Here is a 24,059-nt window from a genome sequence, read left to right as displayed (position 1 = left end):
TCTTTGCTAATAATTTGGTGGAGAAGCAATGAAAACGTGCTGGTGTCTCTTTTCTGGGAACTTGGAGGATAAGATAAGAACAGTGGTGAGCAATTAAGAGAGGAGTCACAGGAATATGCCATATAGCCTTCCTTCGTACAGCCCCCTACAAACACAATTGGATAAGTTGATTTTCTTTGGCTTACCTACTGTGCTGGATTTCCAACTACTGCCTCTGTCTCAGGCAACTTTTGCTTTAGTTGCCTTTTAATTTCATGCCCTAGTATCCTGCCTGCATTTCCTTTGAGCATTAAAGAATTTTAATGCTCAAATTTAAGTTGAGAAGCCTTGAAAATCCCCTATTTTAATAGAGATTGTTTATCCTTTTTAAAATGAATTTTTCCCAGAAAATTGATCATTCTATTCCCCCATTGACTTCCTTTTCTATCTTTTGAGAAGTAGTAGAGTATATTATTAGTAATAATACAAATATTAAATGCTTGTATAATACAAATATTGAATATTAAATGCCTTTTGCTGGGAAAAGAACCCAGTTTCCAATCTGGCATTCTTTTCATTAAACCACACTGAACTCAGCAGGAATGAAATCAGAAGGAAGCCCACTTACATGTCCAATTTAATCCTCTCAACTCTGCCCAGCTTGTGTAGAACACAGATGTTGTGAGCATTATAAAGGTCATCTTCCCTGGTTATACTCCATACATAATAATCTACCCTTCTTTCCTAATTTTAGGATCTTTTCATGAATTCCACATGATGTGATATTATTATATCCACTCCTATTTTAAAAAATAGTATGTGTGTTTGCACACAGTATTTAGATAAGAAGAAGCAAATATGGCAAAATGTTAAAAAGTTGTTAAATCTGATTGATCTCTAATTTTCTATGTTATTGGAATATTTTAAAATAAAGCAAAAAATGCTTTTTTAAAAAATAGAAGTTTATGGTATAATAAACACAGTTCTAAACATTGTACATAAACTCATTCTTATACAAGAACCTGTCTTGTTGGTATTATTGTTAAAACTATTTTAAGGAGTTGGATTCTCTAGCAAGGGTTTGTATCTTGGTTCAGCCATTTATCAGTGGAGTGCTGTGGGCAATTCAATCTTTCTGTAAGTCAGTTTCCTCATAGATAAAATAGTGTCTTCTCATGGACTTGTTTGAACACTGAGTGAGGTACTAACAGTTAACTGCTCAGAACAATGAATGCACATAGTAGCACTTGATAGATTTTAGCCTTTTCCCCTCGTGAGGGCTTTCTGCATTGTGGCTGTGTGCCTTAGGGATAGCTATTGGATGCCTCTGTGCCTCTTTTACTCTACCACCACAGCTGTGCTAACATGGGATTCTAGTGGGAATGAAATGAGGCCATGCATGGAAAGGGGCTGGGCATCCTGCAGGACACAGAGCAAAAATTCTTGTGAACAATTGTGTTTTATTAAGTAATTCCTGCCTCAGTTCTGCAACCTCATTGATTTTGGATGAAATACCACATTTCATCTTTTGTCTTCAGTCTCTCAGTAGTTCCTGTATGCAGTCTCATGCCTGACTTTTTCTTTTTCCTCCTTTCTGTTTACAACCTGACCTTGATGCATTCTTTTCTTACACTCCTCCTCTTTTTAGTAAAGTTCACTTGGGTTTTTACAGCAGAGTTTTTCTGGCCTCTCCCACCATGCTCATTTTCTGTATTCACTGTCTCTGTCTTCAGTTTGGGCAAAAACAATGACCTAAAGTGCAGTCCATATGTGCTCTTGAACTTCCTCAGTGTGGCCAATGTTCCAAGATAGCGCTAGAGTGGAATGCACAGGATTTGGAGGTTGGACACTGGAGAATAAACTTTTTATGCAATGTATCAATGTTCAGCCATATAGGGTAAGTTTTAAATATCTTGTCTTTGCTGAGATTTTTCTGCTCCCATTTTTGTATGTATAAAATGCAGCAGAGACAATTAACTCTGGACTTCTTCATCTTATTTGCTTATTCCTCTCATTTTCTTCTGGAACACAAGTTCTCTCTCTCTTCTATAAAGTGATGAAAAAAGAAAACCCAACAGATAATTACCATGAAATTTCTTAGTGCACTAATCTGAGGTTTAAGTCAAGCATTACGTTTATTTCTGCCCCTTGAACACTGCCACTATCAATAACCCATAGTTAATAAATTCGAAGTGTAGCCATTCACATTCTACTTTAAGCCATTTGCCTTTTTCAAACTCTACTTACCTTGAAGTAAAATGGCACAATGGCATTTTCTTATAGACCATGATGGAAACGCATGAGTTCAGCTCCGGAAAGTGAATTAGACTCAAGCAGACTAGTTCAAAGCTACTTCAGAAAAACGTCACCATATTTTACAGAAATGCATATTCTCCTCCAGAACAGGTTGATGCCTTGCTAACAATTCCAGGGCATGGGCTTTGTTTACACCCATCCTCAGTCTCTCTTTTTCTCATGTTGTCAGCATCGCAAGACCTCTTTTGTTCAGACTTCATCATCAGCAACGGGCTTGTTGAGTCATCGCATTGAATGGCAGAAAATCACTTTTTTCCGCACACTCTCGTGTTTTTATTATTAAGAACATATAAGCATCAAATTTATTACAACTGAACCTTTAGAATTTGCAAGCAGCTTCATGAGAGTGATATTTACAGCTTTTACGGAGGACTATTTGCTTTTCAGAGGCCATGTGACTTGAGGAAGGTAAAATATGTGAGGAAACTTTGTAATCCACAAATCAGTCAGCTTATGATATGATAATCTGTAATAATCTAAATATACAAAGAAAATGGAGGATATGAAAGAATTAGCTATTTTTCTAATTTCTGTCATCTGAAATATTGATGAGATGTCTAGAAAAGAGGACTTTAAAGTATTTTTGGCTTATACTTCTTGATAAAACCTGTGTTCTGTTTTACTTCCTGTAGCCTACCATTACCTGAGATACTTATTCTGAGTCCAGCTTAATTGTTTCTATGAAGAAAACAGGCGTAGAAATGAAGTTATCTGAAACAAAATCTAACTTGCTCTTCTGTACCAAACAGAAATTCCATTTAGCTGTTAGTTTTCTGTTTCCAGAAGGCACATGTAATTTAATTGGCCATTTTAGAGTTAAGATTCTTTCCCCAGAGAGCAGATCAGAGTGCTCTTTATCTCTAGCCAGGAGTTTGCATAAAAATCGTCACAGTACAGCTCCTCTAAAGTCTTTCAGAGGCCCATAAAGGACAGTCATCTCTCTCTAATAATAGTAATGAATATCATTTAACTGTTGTGTACTGCTTGATGGTACACTAGGCTTTCGTACATACTGTTTCTTTTGACCCTCAGGTGTTGCTTGGTTAGGTAATCACCCTATTTTACAGTGGACCAATCAGACTTGGAGAATTGGAATGACTTTTCTAATGTTAATGCACTAAAATGTGGCAGATCTTGTGATTTCAAATTCAGCAACTTTTCTACTACTGAGCTGGTCTGACCCCTTGTACTGTACCTTTGGGCTGTTTTCCTGATGAACAATTCTTTCCCAAATCCCAAAAACCTGGTCTTAACATTACTCAGTGTTCTGCTTATCCTTTTAAGTCATCCATTCCAACAAACCCACTCTATAATTCATCACTTTCCAGGTCTCACACACAAACCTACTGACTAGTCCTTAAAAAAAAAATCATGGGTAACCCTGATGACCTCATCTCTAAATGCTACTTCCTAGCTTCTTTTGCATGTTGAGTTTCCTGTCTCTGGTCTTAGCAGTACCTTCAGGATTTGGGCCAGGGGAAGAAAACATGGACAAAAGCAGGGGGTTAGACGCTATGAGTGAAGGCAGATGAGTTGCAAAAGAGCAGGAAGAGGGCTGAGGTGATCATCTGCACAGTGGAGGAAGCTGAGAAAATGGTGGCAGAAGATGGAACAGGAAATCAACATGACACACAACAAACAGGATAGAAGCGAATGTCAGAGTATTGATAAACAGAAATTTCAGGCAGAAAAACAGTACAGGCAGTGGGGTGATGTTTTAATACTTCAAAGGGTATTTTACAGGCCTAGAACTGCAATCTTTTCATTAAAACAATCTCTTGAGTAAGACAATAGGTCACTCTCGGGTATTTGTTTGCTGACTGATCCATTCGTTTTATGCCGAGTAATTCCACGCAGAAATACTTTTCTGACTCTAAAAAGATATTCACCGCCGTTCCTGTGCAAACATATCCTTTTTGGAATGTATGCCTATGGTTATACTTTCACCTTTTATTTGACTGTAAAATAGCAAAATGATCCTAGGCGCCACAAGAATGCTGTCCCAGGTTAGTGCAAAGCCATTGACAGCTGCTTTCTGGATGCCTCTGTCCAGTGGGCTGTGCATCCTCTGCACAGTTGTGTGGTTTAGATTAGATCTCCTCAGTTTGTTGATGAGAATGTCAGGTAGGACAGAATCAAAGGCTTACAGAAGTCTAGCGAGATTACATCTATTGCATCCTTTTTATCTACAAGGCCTGTCACTCCATCATAGAAGGAAATTAAATTGGTCTGGCATGATTTGTTCCTCTAAAAGCTATGTTGGTTACTACCCAGTCTGTTATGCTCTTCTGGGTGATTGCAAATTGATCATTTTGATGATTTATCTTAGTAACTTCCCTGGCACTGTGTTTTAGGCTGACTGATATTTCTTTTTTCATTCTTTTAAAGATGGACATTGTTCTTATCTCTTTTTCTTTTTTTAAACAGTTTTCACCAATGTGCGTGATTTTATTATAATTGATCAAGTCTGACAATATATTCTTAAGCATTCATTTTCATGTTGTTACACATTGTCATTGAGTAATTTTCCAAAATTGACTATCATGTTAGCCTATTCTTTCTCTCTTTCTCTCTCTCTCTCTTTCTCTCTATTTATCCAGTTATTAAACATTTATTCAAAACTGAGACGAGAAAACAATAAATAGATCAATGTGTCTCTTTAGAAACTAATAGTTGGGTATAGGACACATACAAATAAAAATTATCATGATTCAACACTGAAATTACAGCAATGGGGGAAGATACAGCACCTAGAACAGGTAGTTATACCAACCTTAGGTACATCAGAAAGACTCCCAGAGGAGGCGATGGCTAATATGAGTGTGTAATGTGGAGTAAGGGTTAGCAGACTTAAGACAAGGAAGTTGGTGGGGCGGAGAGTAGGAGACCGAGGGAGACAACCAGGCAGGGGAATGGAAGGTACAAAGGTGTGGCTGTGAGGGTGAAGTGGAGACAGCACAGCAGTGCAGCAAGATTAGGGCAGAGACTTGCTGTGTTAGTCTCTGGGGAAACAGGATTATGAGAGACAGAGTGACACAGGAAGGGCGGCGGTGGAGAGAGAGAGAAATGGAGATTATGGAATTCGCAAATGACAAAATTCTTGAATGGCAACCAAATACATCTGAGCATTTTCTTGAGTGCAGTGGAGGTGTTCAAATGTCATTCACTTAGGATTTTATCGAGTATATATATCACTTTAATAACATGGATGGCCTTAAATATCAGAAGCTAGAAAACATTTCAGGATATAATCTCATCCCCAAAGTACCCTGCAAATTACTCAAGGAGAGAAAACTTAATAGACACAAAGCACTTAAACTGCAATATAAGTAATTGAGGTAAGAGCCAAATAAGTCTCTCAAAGGAGAATTACCGGGAGTTTGGAGAGCTGTCTTTGAGGTTGGGTTTATCTATTTTATCTAAATTAAGGATAAAGTAAGAAGCACCTGGCTTCAATTGTTTGGGTGGAATCCAAACAACATATGCTTAAATGATAAATGACCCTTCTTTTCTAACAGTTGTTGTCTACCAGCCACAAACTCAGTTTGCCAATATTTAGCCCCTACTGCCATGGTGGTAATTGATAAAAGTGAAAGCGCATGGAAAAAGGTTACTTCCTCTTCTGATATTCAGAAATTAAACAACTCAAACCAATCCCTTACCAAGAAAAATTAGGCTGGAGAAATACCTTTAAAGAGATACTTGTATATCATGGAGAGCTGACAGATTAGAGATGAATGGCTGGGAGAGACTCTTGGGGATGCTGGAGGGTTAGGGTAATAACCTCACTATATTAATCCCATTGTTTTCTCCTCTTCCTTCCTAAACATAGAGAGACTGATTGACACTTTTGGCAATTTTTCAGGGCTAAGGTAACAGGTTACGAAAGGCAGGATGTGTCCAGCCATGGACATCTGCAACACACTCTTAAACAGGGCTGCATCCTGGGCATATGGATGAAAAGGAGTAGGTCAAACAACCAGAGAAGCTCTTTGTGCCATCTCGATCCATAAGTTTCAAGTAAAGATTTCCAGAAGCATTAGTGCTTCCAGGGACCAGGTACCAGGTTGGCTCAAACATACCTACAGATCCTGCCTGTAGGAAGGTAACACTGACTTTTGTGTTAAAGTATTTCCAGAATAATCTAAACATGAGAAAGCTAGACAACATGAAGAAAGACCTACCGAAATATTAGAAAGAAATGCCTACAGGAGATCCAGAGATTGGATCAAATATACTCAAATATAGACACTAAGGGAGCTCTGTTGTAAAGGTTCAACGAGATAAGGATAATCTGGAACTGTATTAGAGAACTGGGAAGTATAAAAGGAACTCAAATGAAAATTCTGAGTTAAAGTAAAGTAACTGAAAATGTGTAGATGTGGTTCTAATAGCAAATTAGACTTGGGTTAAATGGTGAATAAGATACAGATTTAAAAAGACAAACAATACTGTGATTCAAGAAGCCCTACGCTCCAAGAATGATAACTAAAAAGAAAACCACATTGAAGTAGAACATTAAAAGAAAGCTGGAGGCTGAGAAAAGGTAAACTACTTAGAAAAGAATAACCATTAGACTGACAACTGAATTCTAAAATCAAACAACAACAACAAAACCAGAAGTCAATAGAATGATGAATTTATGTTTAAGATTTTATTTTTATTTTCAGCTGATACATAAAATTGTACATAAGTACAGACTCCCATGACATTTCACCATGCACACACATCGTGTAATGTTCAAATCAGGGTGAGCATGTCTATCTCAAACATAGAACATTTGTATGATAAACACTCAAAAATCCTTTCTCAACTTATTGTCACCATACTGTGCAATAGAACACCAGATCTTCTTCTTCTTAATATTATTATTATTATTTTAAGATTTATTTATTTGAAAGGCAGAGTTACAGAGAGGGAGAGACAGAGTCAGAGAGAGAAGTCTTCCATCCTCTGGTTTACTCCCCAAATAGCCACAACAACCAGGGCTAGGCCAAGTTGAAACCAGGAGCCAGGAGCTTCTTCTGGGTCTCCCGAATGGGTACAGGGGTCCAAGGACATGGGCCATCCTTTGTTGCTTTCTCAGGTGCATTAGCAGGGAGCTGAATCAGAAGCAGAGCAGCTGGGATTGGAATCAGCATCCATATGGAGAAAGGAGGAGCGTGGAGAGAGAGAGAGAGAGAGAGAGAGAGAGAGAGAATCTTATATATCTTACAGCTGCTGACTTAGCCCTCAAATGGCAAATGGCCACAACTGCCAAGGCTGGTCCAGGTTGAAGCCACTAGCCTGATGTTCCATGCACGTCCCCCTGTTACTTTCCTAGGCAGATTAGCAGGGAGCTGGATTGGAAGGTGAGCAGGTTCAACCTGAACCGGCACTTTAATATGGGATACAGGTATTGCAGGGGCAACTTAGTTCACTTTGCCACAATACCAGCCCTAGAACTTTTTTCTTTTGTCTAACTATAGCTTTGAACTGAATAATCAAGCTTTCTCATCTCTCTGCACCCCTACCCTCTCTAGCCTCTAGTAACCACCTTTTTAGTTTTAAATTCTGTGCATCCATTTTTTTAGATTTCACATATGCATAAAATCAGTCTTTATGTGGCTGGCTTATTTCACTTAACTTTTTTTTTTAAGATTTATTTAATTATTTGAAAGACAGAGTTACAGAGAGGCAGAGGCAGAGGGGCGGGGGTGGGGGGAACAGATCTTCTATCCACTGGTTCACTCCCCAGATGGCCGCCATGGCTGGAGCTGGGCTGATCTGAAGCCAGGAGCCTGGAGCTTCTTCCAGGTCTCCCATGTGGCTGCATAGTCCCAAGGACTTGGGCCATCTCCCACTGCTTTTCCAGGACACAGCAGAGAGCTGGATTGGAAATGGAGCAGCTGGGACTGTAACCGGTGCCCATATGGGATGCCAGCACTGCAGGCAGCAGCCTTACCATTATGCCACAGCACCAACCCCTTATTTCACTTAACTTAATGCCCTCCAGTTCCATCCATGTTTCTACAAATTACGGGATTAGAATGATACACCTAAAGTACTGGAAAAAAATGACTGAAAACCACAGTTTTGTACCTGGCAAAAATATCATTCAAGAATACAACATTTACAGACCAAAATGCAGAGAATTTATTGTCAATAGACGGTTGATAATGGAAACTAAAGATTAAGTAGGTAGAAAATATTCTAGCTTAAGAGTCAAAAATTAGGGAAGAGGCAGAGAGAAAAAAGGAAGCAAATGTGAAAATAGAATCAAGATTAGGTGACCAAAATTATAGCAATAGCATAAGAGTGTTAACACTTATTTAGAAATGTAATGCATCATAACAATGTAACTTGGGGAAGTGATGATGTTAAAATGGTTTAAGGTCATCGAATTACCTAGAAAGAACTGCAAAAATGGCATTCACTTTTGGTCATTGAAACATAGTAAAATCTCAAGTAACTACCAGAAGATGGGTAAAAGAGTGTGTAACAAGATGAACTTAATAACATAGCAAAGGAAGCTTCAAAAATAAACACAAAGAACAAAGCCTAAGAAAAGTGAATGTGGGAGCAATGATATACATGTAATCAGTCTACTGTGTGTGATAGAAAAGGGAGTGCTTGTTTGAGTGTCAGCTGCTCTTTGCTTCCTATCCAATTTCCTGATAAGGTGCCTGGGAGTGAAACAGGTGATGGCCCAAGTATTTTGGCACCTTACATCACGGTGGGAGACCAAGGTAGAGCTCCTGGCTCTTGACTTCAGCCTGGCTCAGCTCTGGCTTTTGCAACCATTAAAAGAGTACACCAGTGGATGAAAGGTTTCAGTCTCTTTCTCTCTCACTGTGCCTTTCAAATAAATAAATAAATATTAAAAAAGAGCAAATATTTAACAAATCATTTAATGGTGATAAGGAGGTCAAATTATCAAGAAGGAATAACATTTTAAACATTTTTGCACTTTTTAACAAAGATTTACTTATTTATTTATTTATTTATTTGAAAGTCAGAGTTACACAGAAGAGGCAGAGAGAGAGCAGAGGCAGAAAGAGGTCTTCCATCCACCAGTTCACTCCCCAGATGGTCGCAACAGCCGGAGCTGCGCCGATCCGAAGTCAGGAGTTGGAACTTCTTCCAAGTCTCCCACATGGGTGCAGGGGCCCAAGCACTTGGGCCATCTTCTACTGCTTTCCTAGGCCATAGCAGAGAGCTGGATCAGAAGTGGAGCAGCCGGGTCTCGAACTGGCGCCCATATGGGATGATGGCTGCTTCACACAGCACCGGCTCCACATTTTTGCACTTCCTGACAAAGCTTCAAATTATAAAAAGTAGTAGATCTGCAAAGAGAGACATATATTCATGAGTATAGTCAGAAATTTTGATATTGGTAGAAAAAATGTGTAATAACAGTAGAATTATAGAAGGTTTTAAAAATACTGTCAGCCGATCTATTATGCAGTTAGAAACATCTTGAATCTACCTTGTTGATATCAAACAACAAAATACAAATTGCTTTCCAGGAAATGCGGCACACTGACCAGACAAACCATGTTCTGGGAGTGACACAAATTACAAGTGTAAAAGGATGAGAATCATTCCAAGTATGCTCTCTGAATGCAATGAAGCTAGATTAGAAATCAATGGAAAGATCTTTGGGAAATTCTCAAGGACTTGGAAATCAAATAATAAATTCCTAAATAAGATGAGTCAAAAAAGGAGAATAAAAGGAAACTTTGAATTGAATAAAATGAAAACACGAGCTATAAACATTCATGAGATGCCACTAAAGCAAAAGTTAGAGCAAAATTTATAGCATAGAGCGCCAAATTAGAACAGGGAAAAGATGACAAATGGATGGTCTTACACTCTAAGTTAAAAAGCTAGAAAAGAAAGGAAAGCGAAATTCAAAGTATCCCAAGATACAAAGTAAATAAAGCAATGAAAAATACTAAAAAAAAATAGAAAAATAACAGAAAAATCAAAACCCAAAGCTGGTTCTTAGAGAAGATTAACACTTGTGTAAACCTCTATCCATGCTGATTAAGAAGTAAAGAGAAAACACAAATTACCAATAATAGGAATGAGAAAAATGACGTATCTTTGGGTTCTCGTTTATTAAAAGAAAAATAAGGGAAACTAATGAACAGTCTTGTCACTAACTTTGACAACTTAGATAAAAGAGACAAACCCTTGAAAGACAAATTACCAAATCTCTCTAGGAAAGAGATAGCATCAGCATATGCCTTTATCTACTAAACACATTGAATTTTTTAGTTAGGAAGTCTTCATCTTTAAAAATACAAATTATACATAATAATATAGCATAAATCATATCATATCATGCTTAGTGGTATTTTCCCCTAAAGATTAAGAGCAAGGAAAGTCTTCCACCCCTGTCCCTGTACTTCAGCATTGCACTGGTGGTTCTGGCAGTGCAATAGACAGGCAAAGAGAAAGGCATTCAGATAGAAAAGAAAGAGCTAAAATTATGTTTATTTGCAGACAACATGATCATCTATGTGGAAGATAATGCTTATCAAAAATGATTAGAAATAATTGGTGAAGGGTGAGTGCTTGGTGCAGTGGTTAAACTTCTGCATGGGTTGTCTGCATCCTATATCAGAGTGCTGAGATCTGAGTCCTGGCACAGCTTCCAATTCCAGCTTCCTGCTAATGTTCACCCTAGGAGAAAACAGGTGATGATCAAGTAGTTGGGTCTCTGTTTCCCCCTGCCCCAATGAGAGACTCGCATTGAATTCCTGTCTCTGTTAATGGGATTTGGGAAGTAAACCAGAGGATGGAATATTTTACTCTGTCTCTCAAAGAAATAAAAATTTAAAAAGAGAAGTGAATGGCAAATTTAGCCAGGTTGCGGAATTTAAGATCAGTACACAAAAAGCAGTTATAATACTATATGCTGGCAATGATAGGTTACAAGTTGAACGAGTGTTAGAATAACACACAAATATGAAATAGTTAAGGTTACTGAAAATTGTAGGTGTAGCTGAAAGAAATTGAAGAAGATACAAATAGATACACTATATATTTTATAAATAATGATAGAATATTAATTTATTCCAATGTACCTATGAATTTAATGTTATCTTTTACAAATCTTTGCTAACCTTATCAGTCTTATTTTTACATAAAAGTTTTATGAACAGTAATTATACATGTTTATGGACTACAGTATGAAATTTTCACACCTGTATACTATGTCCACTGATCACAACAGAGTAAATGATATTTTCCCGACTTTGATGATTGGAGTTTGAGCTTCTTTTTTTCTATTTGTTTGTGTATTATATACTAGGCTATTGTGAACGATAGCCCTCCTTCTATGCTGTTTAACACTAAGAACTTATTCCTTGATCCAACTCAGATTTAGTACTTGTTATCTAAACTCTCTCTATTCACCTCACTCCTCTCAGCCTCCAATCATCAGTCTGGGTATAGATTGTGTCTTTTTAGCTCTCACACATAAGGGAGAATGTGTGGTAACTGTCTTTCTGTGTCTGGCTTATTGCACTCAACATGATGTTCCCTTTCATCCATGTTGCTGTAAGTGACAGGATTCCATTCATTTTTTATGGCTGAATGGTATGCCATTGTGTTCACTGAGGCTATTGGTCTGAAGTTCTCTTTATGTGCTCTGTCTTTGGTTCTGGTGTCAGAGTAATGCTGGTCTCATAAAAAGAGTTTGGCAATTTTATACTTTTTGATATTTCGGAATAGTTTCAGAAGTATTGGAACTAGTTCCTCTTTAAATTTTTTTTAGTATTCAATTGTAAAGGCATTAAGTCCTGGACTTTTCTTAGATGGGAAACTTTCAATTACTGTTTCAGTCTTGTTACTTATTATTTATATTATATATGCTTATATAGATTAACTATGTCTTCTTGATTTAATATTGATAGGTATATGAATCCAGAAATTTATTCATTTCTTCAAGGTTTTTCAGTTTGTTATTATACTGTTGTTCATAACAGTTTTTTAATATCTGTTGTATTTCTGTGGTATAAGTTGTAATGTCTTCTTTTCAATCACTTTTTTTTGTTTTTCTCTTTTTTTCTTTGTTAGTATGTCTAAAGGTTTGTCTGTTTTATTTTTTCAAAAAACCAGCTTTTCATTTTGTTGATCTTATGTATTTCTTTTTAGTTTTAATTTCATTTCTTTCTTCTCTGACCCTTATTATCGCTAGAATCTTGCTAATTTGGGGTTTGGTTTCTTCCTTTTTTCTAAGTCCATGATTTGTATCATTAGATTCTTTAAATAAAAGCTTTCTGTTTTAAAATATATTAACTTATTACTATAAACTTACCCATTAATTATCCTTTTTCTATATTCCACAAATTTTGAAATGTTGTATTTCATTTTAAATTGCTTCAAGGAATTTTTTATGTTCTTTTTAATTTATTCAAAGATCTATTGGTCAATCAGGAGTATGTTGTTTAATTTCCATGTATTTTTAGATTTTCTATTGTTCTGGTGATTTCTCATTTTATTCCTCTTTGTTCTGAGGAGACACATGGTGTGATTTCAACTTTTAAATATTTACTGAGACTTGATTTGTTGACTAAGAAATCTTCCATGTGCTGGCAATAATGTACTCATAGCTATTAGATGAAATATTCTGTAAATATCTGTTAGGCTCATTTGCTCTATAATATAATTCAACTTTGATGTATATTTGTTGATTTTCTGAATGGATATTCTGTTCATTGATGACAGTGGGGTGATAAAGCCCTTTGCTCTTAATTGGAGTGTTGGAGTCTAGTTCTTTTTCTCTAGGTCTAATAATATTTATTTTATATACTTGGATGGTCCTGTGTTGGATATATATATTTATGATTGTAATAGCTTTTTGTATACAGTCTCTTATCAATATTTTATGTTCTTGTTTGTATCCCTTTAGAGTTTCTTATTCAAAATCTATTTGATATGAATACACCTACTTCTGCTCATTTATTTGTTTCTGTTTTGTGGTATATCTTTTTCCAACACTTCACTTTCAGTCTATGTGTATCTTCACCTGTGAAATGAGTTTCTTACAGGCAGCGTACAGTTGGGTCTTGTGATTTTTTATACATTTGTCAACCATTTATTTATTTGAGAGGCAGAGTTACAGACAGAGAGAAAGAGAATCAGAGAGAAAGGTCTTCATTCTGCTGGTTCGCTCCCCAAATAGCTGCAATGACTGGAGCTGGGCAGATCTAAAGCCAGGAGCCAGGAGCTTCTTCCAGGTCTCCCACATGGATAGCAGGGGCTCAAGCACCCTGGATATCTGCTGCTACCTTTTCAGGTCATTGGCAGAGAGGAAGAGGAGCAGCTGGGACATGAACTGGTGCCCATATTAGATTCTGGTACCTCAGGAGGAGACTTACCTATTATGCCACTGCACCAGCCCCTTCAACATATATTTTTTGATTGAGAATTTAATACACTTATAGTTAATGTTAATATTGAGAGATAAAACACTACCATTTTCTTGATAACTTACTGATTGCTTTATATATTATATGTTTCAAAAGTTTTATTCTCAAAATCAGAAATTCTTTCTTCTGCTTTGTCTATTTTGTTTTTGAAACCTCAGTTGTATTTTTTATTTCATTGATTGAAGTTTTCAGGTCCAAAATTCCTGACTTTTAAATGATTTTTCTTTTTTAATTTCTCTTTCATGTAATGCATTGTTTTCCTCATTTATTTGACTTGTCTACCTTTATTCTATTGTATTTCATCATTTCCTTGAGATAATTATTTAGAATTTTTTTAAAAAAGATTTATTTATTTATTTGAAAGCAGAGTTACAGAGAGGAGAGGGAACGGGAGGGGAGATGAAGAGAGGAGAGGAGAAGAGAGGAGAGAAGAGGAGAGGAGAGGAGAGGAGAGGAGAGGAGAGGAGAGGAGAGGGGAGGAGAGATTTCTTGTATTTGCTGGTTCACTACCCGAATGGCGGCAATAGTCAAGGCTGGGCCAGACCAAAGCCAGGAGACAGAATCTTCATCCAGGTCTCTGATATGAGTGCAAGGGTCCAAATTTTGGGGCCATTGTCTGTTGCCTTCCCAGGCCATTAACAGGGAGCTGGATTGGAAGTAGAGTAGCTGGAACATGAACCAGTTTCCATATGGGGTGCTGGTGTCACAGGCTGAGGCTTGATCTGCTATGTTTCAATGCTGGCCCTTATTTTAAATTCTTTTTCAAGCATTTCATATTTTTTCAAATCAGGTTCTATTTATGGAGAACTATTATGTTGTTTTAGAGGTGTCATCACCCTGGCTTTTTCATGTACCCAGTGTCCCTATTCTGAATCTGCACATGTGGCATGAAAGTTCTTTTTCTTTATGGAGTAGCTTTTGTTGGAAAAGACTTTTTTCCTTTAGATGAAATGCCATGTAATGGTACTTGCTTTGGCTTTGGTTCTAAGTGAACTCAAGTATAATCTCTGTGTGATTTCTTCCATTGCAATTAATGTCAGTAGTGTCTATGAGTGCCAGAGTTGTACACTCTGCAGGAGTTCATAGAGATAGTATGATGACTTTGAAGTGGATATGAGCTTCCAAAGTATGTGCCTGCAGGCTCCAGAGAGTTAGGTGTCAATCACACTATGATTTGTGATGGCTATAGCCATGTTTCTAATGCTATGTGATGCAGACAGGGCTGCCCGTCTTCCTACCAGGCAAAAATGAATGATCTGGGCGGGGGGAGGTTTGGTACCAAGACGTGTGGCCTTGGAACTATGTGAATTGAATGGGACATTACTCTGGTACCACTGCATGGGTTTGGGTGATGCTGGGGCTGATAGCACCAAATGTCCCAATCTTATCACTGAAGGGTGTGACGGGAATCTTGCCCCAGTCCTACAGGCTGAATAAAAGTTATGCTGGGAATTGTGCACTGGCAGGTGTGAGCCTGGAGCAATGGAAAGCAGGTTATATCTTCATTGAGTTCCAATAGAGGGTTCCAGCGACTCTGAGGCATACAATACTGATACAGTTCTGGAGTTGCAGGATGGAAGGAATACTTTGTCAAAGTCCCACAGGAAAAGCATAGCTATAAATTGGGGATGGTGCAGTGACCTGCAGCAGTGACATGGAGACAGAGCCTTCTTCATTTCCCACAGGGCAAGTGCATGTGTTTCCGGGTTGTATACAACCAACATTTATAGTCTCAAAGCTGCAGGATGCAGTGGAGAGCTTACCCAGGTATCACATTTCACACGCATGTCATGCTGGGAGTTGTGTACTGGCAGGCATGGATCTGGACTTGCAGACAGGATCCTCTGCCGGTCTCAGAGGGAAAACTTAGGTGATTACAGACCCAACAGTCATAGGACCAGAGCTGTAGGACTCAGAGGTTTTGCTGCCCAGGTCCCACGTAGTGATCACATGTTATACTGGAGATTGTGCACAGACAGGTGCAGGTTCGGAACATAGAAAAGCAGATAAGGGCTTTCCTTAGGTCACATGGGGGAGCACAGGTGTCCCTGGGACCTACTGAACTGAGTGCTGCAGGAGGCAATGAAGTCCCTACCAGGTCTCACAGGTTGAATCAGTTGTCTTGGGGCTTGTGGACTGGAAAGGCCAGCCTGAGTTGGAGGAACGTATACTGGGCCTTCCAGGTCCCACTGGTGAGTGAGAGTTACTCCAGGGATTGTAGTGCCAACAGCCAAAGTCTCAGAGCTGTAGGACACAGAAAGGACTGCCTCCAGTTCCCACATGGCATACAAGGGTAAAATGGGGTTTGCATTGTGGTCACCCAGCACTCCGTACTCAAACATGAAGAAGGGGACTTCCTCAGTTCAGGTCCCCTGGCACCAAGCCCCAAGAAGCAGAGGGGAACTTCCCCAGGTCATGCACAGAGAGTGAGCCTGCGGATGGGACTTGTGCACAGCTGAGGGATGCAGAGAGCCCTTCTATCTCTCCTGGGAAGTGCTCTCTCTCTCTCTCTCTCTCTCTCTCTCTCTCTCTCAGCTCCCATAGCAATGGGGCTGCTTGCTGGCACTTTGATGGTACTCGAGCAGCTTGGATCTGAGACTATAGGGGCGGAGGGAGGTGATATTGGCTCTATTTGGGGAAGAAGGCAGTTTCTCATCCCCCTAGTCAGTTTTCTAGATTGAAATGGAAGCCAGTGAGAACTGCAGAGTTCTCCTGTAGTTAGGGCTGGCCCTCTGTGGCGATGGTGGTGGCAATGGAGCTCTCTGCTTACTGTTTTCTAGCAAGATGGCATTCCCCAGTCAGGGAGCCAGGTGGGAGCGGTGCTATGCTTTGTTCCTTTCTGCTGGATTCTAGAGTCTGTGTTGTGTAGAGCTCTTGGCACTTGTTTACCGAAGTTTTACTTCATTCAGTCTCCCGGGAATGTGGTCTTTCCTTTGTTGTTCAGGTTCCCCGTGGCAGGGGACAGTCACTACTCAGCCATCCTAGATTCTCTCCTAATGCTATCAGTACCAAAGGTTTTTGTAGGGCAGAAATTGTCAAACTGATTTTAAGCTGTATCAGGAAATGCTAGGATGGTCAAAATACAAAAAGATGAATTAAGTCGAAGGACTAAAAATATGTAATTTCAAGACTTACTATGCAGCTGTGGTCATGACAGAGTGGGGTTAGCATAAAATACAGAAATAGATCAATTCAGAAATGCCAATCCAGGACACAGACAATTGATTTCTAAAAAAGACTTATTTATTTGAAGGGAAGAATGAGAGAGGGAGAGGCAGAGAGGGAGGGAGAGTGGGAGGGAGGGAAAAAAAGAGAGAAGGAGAGAGGGAGAGAGGGAGGGAGGGAGAGGGAGAGAGAGAGACATCTTTTTCTGCTGGTTCACTCCTAAATGTATGTAACAGTTGGGGCTGAGACAGACAGAATCCAGGAGCCAAGAACTCCATCCATTTGGCCCAGGTTGGTGGTAGGAACCCAAGGGCTTAGACCAAAATTCTCTGCCTCTAAGGTGCATTAATAGGAAGCTGGATCAGCAGCGCAGGTAGCTGTGACTTCAATATAGGGAATGGACATCTGAAGTAACTGCTTAACTTACTATGTCACAGTGGATTTTTCACAACTTTGCTAAGTGCATTTAGTTGAAAAAAATTAATCTTTGGAATAAAGGGTACTAGAATGATTGAAAATCTATATGTAAATGAATTTTGATTTATATCTTGCATCACATCTGAAAGTTAACTCAGAATGGATCATACCCCTGAATGTTTAGCATTAAAGCAAAAATAAAATGCTGAAAATTATAAAAGAAAAAATACAGCAACATTTCTGTTCCCTAGTTTATGTGTCTGATTGGATTGCTATAGCAAAATACAGATTGGATGGCTTAACCGACAGGTGCTGATTTCTCACAGTTCTGGAGGTCATGAAGTCTAAAATCAAGGTGTCAACCAATTTGATGTCCGATAAAGGCTTTTTATGTCCTGTGGACAGCCAACTCCTCGCTGTGCCCCAAATAGTGAGGGGAAGAAAGAGAAACAGAGAGAGTGTTTTCATAAAAACACTCATCTATTGAAAGAGGGCACTATCCTTATAACCTCATTTAACCTTAATTAATTCCAAATACAGTTCCATTAGGAATTAGGGCTTCAACATTGAATTTTGTGGGGGATACAATTCAGTCCATATCACCTAGAATTAGATTTACATTTCTTAAATATAACACCAGGATTAGCTACAAAAGCAAGATTCATAGCAATCATACATTGTATTCCACATAAACTAACCTTTCTCTTTGGGAGACACTAGAAAGCAAATAAGAAAGTATTAATTGGAAAAATGATATATGTTTTTCAAAACATATATCTGTTAATCTAGTATGTAGATTATATAAAGAACTAGAAAAGGAGGAATGGGCAAAAGAAAGCAAATGGGCACACGACATGACCAGATATTTCATCAAAGAAGATGTACAGATAAGAATTAAACAATGAAATGATGCTTCACACCATTAATTATTAGAGTACTAAAAGTTGAAACTCCAGTGGGATGTAACTACATCTATTAGATCAACTAGAGTGGCTGAAATGAAGACTGGTATGAAACTGAAGTAACAGGATCTCTTGTGCTATTTTGGGGAAAATAAAGTGATACTAGTATCCAAAAACCAGCTTGGTGTTTTCTTAAAACTATCATATTCTCCAGTCATGCCACTTATGAAAAATGAAAGCATATGTCCATACAAAGACTTGTACACACATTATAATACCTCCAAACTAGAAACAACTCAATTGCCTTTGGCAGATAATGGATAAAGAAATTGTGATACAGCCATACAATGAAACACCTTTCAACACAAAATGAATGATCTTTACCATATGTGCCACATGGATTAATCTCAAAATAATTATAACTGAGTGGGAGAGGCCAGACTAAAAAAGTACATACTGTATGTCTCCATTAGTAATAGAATTCTACAAAATGCAAATGAGTCTACCATTCAAAAAGCAAATCAGCGCTTGACTAAGGGCCAGAGGTTGCTGAGAAATGTCAGGAGGGTTACAAAAGGGCACAAGGAAACTTTAGGGAGTGATGGAAATGTTCATTCGCTTGATTGTGTGGCAATCTCTTGGGTGTATACATATGCCAATACTTATCAAATTGTACATTTTAAGCGTGTGTGTCTTTATGGTATGTGAATTATACCTTAGTAAAACTGTTCAAATCAATTCACATTTCCATATACATGAAACTAAATATGAGGTGTAAAAATATACAGCTTACGATAGTGTTAATAACATGAAATCTACCAAAATGAATTTGACAAAATGTGTGAAAATTCTCACTGGAAACTTAGAGTAACTGTTGAGAAAAATTAAAGACCTAAATACATAGAGGGACATATCAGAAAACTGTAAAGAAGTCAACTCTTTTGTTGAATTCTAATCAAATCACACAGAGAGTCAAGGAGAGACAGAGAAAGGATGGAGACAGAGAAAGATTGTAAATAAATTATAAAAATAAAGGAAAAATCAAGAAAGAATTATTTGAAGAAGGAACAGATGAAAGGACTTGCTCTAATTAATATCACAATATGCTTATAAAGTGCAATTAAGATAGCCCAGTATTGTTACAAGGAGGTACAAATTGACTAGAATAGAGAACTCTTGTCTTTGACAATGTTGAACTACAACGCAGTGGAGGAAAAGGAATTTTTTTTTTTTTTTTGATAGGCAGAGTGGACAGTGAGAGAGAGAGAGACAGAGAGAAAGGTCTTCCTTTGCCGTTGGTTCACCCTCCAGTGGCCGCCGCGGCTGGTGCTCTACGGCCACTGATCTGATGGCAGGAGCCAGGTACTTCTCCTGGTCTCCCATGGGGTTCAGGGCCCAAGCACTTGGGCCATCCTCCACTGCACTCCCTGGCCACAGCAGAGAGCTGGCCTGGAAGAGGGGCAATGGGGACAGAATCCGGCACCCCGACCAGGACTAGAACCTGGTGTGCCGGTGCCGCAAGGCAGAGGATTAGCCTGGCTGGAATTTTTTTAAAATACATTGCACTTGGTCAATTGGATAACTTATGGTAAAAGAAAATTGTATTTGAATTCTGTCTTTCATCATAAGAAAAAACTGTTGCAAGTGAGTTGCACTAAGCTAAAAGAACTGAGAGACCATATAACAACATATTTACATGAGATATAAAGCTATTCTTTTTTTTTTTTTTTTTTTTTTTAGACAGGCAGAGTTAGACAGTGAGAGAGGTCTTTCTTCTCTTGGTTCACCCCCAAAATGGCTGCTACAGCTGGCATGCTGTGCCAATCCAAAGCCAGGAGCTGTTTCCTGGTCTCCCTCATGAGTGCAGGCACCCAAGCACTTGGGCCACCCTCCACTGCCCTCCTGGGCCACAGCAGAGAACTGGACAGGAAGAGGAGCAACCGGGACTAGAACCTGGCAACCATATGGGATGCTGGCACCGCAGGCGGAGGATTAACCAAGTGAGCCACAGCGCTGACCCTGATATAAAGCTATTCTAAGCTATATAAGACTTAGTACCACAAAGGAAAAGATTACATATTTAGATGAAACATTGAATTTAAGGACTTTTCATCAAAAGATGTAAGAAAGTAAAAATGCAATTCACAGAGTAAAGAAAGATTCTGTAGCAATATAATTTTCAAATATTTGATAAGCAATGATTCCAATCAAAGTGCATGAAAGGAATATGGTGTTCTTCAAATTTCCATGGAAAATTTATATTGTGAACAAACTATATGTAGGTTTCAAAAATTTTTTTAAATTTAAAACTTGCTTTTTGTAAGATTTAATCATTTTTAACATTTTGCCATGTCCACATCATATGTAAATACTATATATACACATAATGCTATTTTTCTTGAAAGTGATATGAATATCACATGATATGGGATTCATGATAAGTATCATAAAATGAGGAAAAAGGGATATATTATTGTGTGATGGTTGCAGTCCAGTGAGGACATTTATAAATATATGTCAAATAATAGTCATTCAGACTTATTTTGTTTAAAGATTTATTTATTTATTAGAAAGGCAGAATTACAAAGTGACAAAGAGAGAGAGAGAGAGAGAGAGAGAAAGAAAGAAAGATGGACAGAAAGACCCACTGGTTTATGGACACAAAGGCCAGGGCTGGGCCAGACCAAAGCCAGGAGCCTGGAACTCCTTCTAGGTCTCCCACGTGGGTGGCAGGGGCCCAAACATTAACAGGGAGCTGGCCTGGAAGTGGAGCAGCCAGGCTGCTGGCATTGTAGATGGTGCCTTAATCCACTGTGCCGAAAAGCTGGCCCCAGAAACTACACATTTTTGTATCATAGATGTAAGTTCCACATATGACAGCATGCAGAAGTTGTCTTTGTGTGTCTGGCTTATTTCATTTAGCATAATGATCTCCAGTTGCATCCATTTGGTTGCAAATGTCAGGATTTCATTCCTTTATGTGGCTGAGTAATATTTCATTGTGGATATATACCTAATTTTCTTTATCCAGTCATCAGCTGATAGACATCTAGGTTGATGCCGTTGACTCTACATCTTTGCTATTGTGAATTGGGCCGCATAAACATGAGAATGCAGGAATCTCTTTCATATACTAACTTGTTTTAGATAAATTTCTAGAAGTGAGATAGCTGGGTCGTATGGTTTATATATTTTTAGTTTTCTGAGAATTTTCTAGACCGCTTTCCATAATGGATGTACTAATTTGCATTCTTACCAACAGTATACTAGGTTTTTTTTTTTCTCCACATCCCCACCATCATTTGTTATTTTGTTTTATGACATTTGGATAATAAAGAGCCATTCTCACTGGAGTGAGATGATAACTTACTGTAATTTTTGTTGGAATTTTCCTCAGAGCTAGTGCAACCGAGATTTTTTCATGTGTTTCTCGACCATTTGTTTTTCTTCTGAAAAGTGTCTATTCAGATCCTTTGTCCATTTCTCAGCTGAATCGCTTGCTTTATTGCTGTTGAATTTCTTCAGCTCCTTATATGTCACGGATATTAATCCTTTATCAGATACACACATTGCAAATAATTTCTCCCATTGTGTGAGTTGTCTCTTCACTGTATAATTTGTTTTTCTGTGCAGAGCTTCTTAATTTGATAAAATTCTCTTTGCCTACTTTTGCTTTTATTGCCTGTGATTTTGGAGTTTTATCAAAAAGTCATGGCATGCCAATGTCTTGGAATATTTCCTTTACATTTTCCTCAAGTAGTTTAATGGTTCCTCATAAAGCTTTGTGTAAAAAATAAACTCATCTTTTAATTTTATTTTTCCAAGAAATTATTGAAATATCCTCATATAAGACAATAGCTAAATGGTTGAAAGATTTTAACTGACACTTTTAAAATGACAGTATCCAATTTGGCAATGAAAATTAAAAGCCTGCGATCAGCACTGTAGTGTAGTGGATAAGATCATCACCTGCATTGCCAGCAACCCATATGGGCACTAGTTTGAATTCTAGCTGCTCCACTTCCAATCCGGCTCCTTAGGAGAGGAGTAGAACATGGCCTGAGTCCTTGAACCACTGCACCCACGTGGGAGACCCAGAGGAGGCTCCAGGCTCCTGGCTTCAGATTAGTACAGCTCCAGCTGGTGTGGCCCTTTGGGGAGTGGACCATCAGATGGAAGACCTCTCTCTCTCTTTCTGCCTCTGTCTCTCTGAGACTCTGCCTTTTGAAAAAATAAATAAATCTTTAAAAAATAAAATTATAAATTGTTTTCAATTTCATTGGTTGATTAAGACCACAATAGCACTACTTATTCATCAAAATGGCTAAAATGAAAGAATCAACTACCCAGTGTTGCCAAAGATAGAACATAGAAATTGTAATATTTCATTTGTGGGAGTATATTTGGTTCAACCAGTTTGGAAAGCATTTTACCATACACTATGATCTGCAATTTTGTTTCTTGGTGTGTACCCAATAAAAATATGCAACTGTAGTTAATAAGGATGTTCATTTCAGGATTATTTTTTCATGGTAAAAACTGAATATAACTCCCAACCAAACCACTGACAGTAGTAGGATTTATATTGCAATGAAAGCAATTGAGTCTATGTTTTGTTCAAAAATATAGTTGAATGTCACTAATATAACAATTAGTAAAAGGAGCCAGACTAAAGAATGCTAACTGTGTGATCCTAGTTACACAAAGTTTAAAGAACAGACATAACGTTAGTAGAGCATTTAGGGACGTATGCATACGGAGGAGAGTTATAAAGACGAGAAAGAGAGTGACCATCATAAGATGGACAGAAGGATGGTTCCCTTGTAGGGTCAGCAGGGTTTTTGAGTGAATGGTGGTGGTGATGGGGTTATAGGGAGATGTCTTAGTTCCTGAATATTGAGGTACCTCATTGGTTTCCAGTTATGATAATCATTGAATTCTATACATATATGCTGTATAATTTGCTATGTATGTCATAATTTTCACAATGGCCCTTTTCTTGTAGAAGCAGAGAAGAAGCTTTGAAATAAGGAGTATCTTAGGTGAAAGTAACCTCAGAGATTTCTAGGTAAGCCTGACTTGTTGCCTAAATTCTCTTCTCCCCTCACTGGCTGTTTTCCACTTCCTCCTGAAATATTACACTCAATTTCACCAATTATAGCTTCATTCTGGCACACTAAGCACCTTTTGTAAAAATGCAAATACCTCTAGTAGTTTGAAGAGCTGTCATCACAAGTCTCTTGTTTCCAGATCCCAGAATTCTGTCGAACAAGTCTACAATGATTCATTTACATTATGGGTTAAATTGTCTTTCCTGAACTAGACAGGAATTTAACTGCCATTTAGAACATTGTTTCTGTAGGGATTAAATTCAGATTTCAAAACAAAGTACGGGAATATGATCTATTTGTCATTTGGGGAATGCCTGAACAGTGCCTAGTGTGACATAAGACAGAATTGACAGATTGAGATTTTAACTGGGCTTAAGTTCCAGTTCTGGTAATTATTAGTTATTTTATTATGAGAAGACTACGGAACTTTTATAGATCCAGTTCCCTCATTTGTAGATGTGGGTAAAAATACCTTCCCCTCAAAGATGTTCAGGGGCTCAAATGAGATAAAACACTCTAAAATGTGAGAAACAGAGATTTCGAATTCACAACTGCAGGAATAAAATTGGATTTAAGAGATAAAAAAAGACTAGTAAGAATGTCTTATGGGACTAATGTGTTGTTCCAGTTGGCTCATATTCTATCTCCCTCGGTGTCCATATTTCAGTCTCATAATTAAGTCCCTCTGTCATTCTCAAAGGCTCAGAAAATATCCACAGAGTTTTTCTAACTTACCTTTTGTAAAC

General features: G+C 38.2%; 1 long non-coding RNA gene across 1 annotated transcript in view; it reads left to right on the top strand.

The window, feature by feature from the left end:
- The window catches only part of LOC127483582 (uncharacterized), a 34,255-nt gene extending 10,875 nt beyond the window's left edge, over positions 1-23,380 (top strand). The window contains exon 3 of the long non-coding RNA XR_007910007.2: positions 23,208-23,380. This is a non-coding gene — a long non-coding RNA (uncharacterized lncRNA). The remainder of the gene's footprint in view (positions 1-23,207) is intronic.
- Positions 23,381-24,059: the final 679 nt, after the last annotated feature.

This window comes from Oryctolagus cuniculus, chromosome 13 (genome assembly GCF_964237555.1).
Source record: "Oryctolagus cuniculus chromosome 13, mOryCun1.1, whole genome shotgun sequence".
NCBI lineage: Eukaryota > Metazoa > Chordata > Mammalia > Lagomorpha > Leporidae > Oryctolagus > Oryctolagus cuniculus.
The sequence above is the reverse complement of the archived record's forward strand: the minus strand, read 5'-3'. Positions and strand labels throughout refer to the sequence as shown.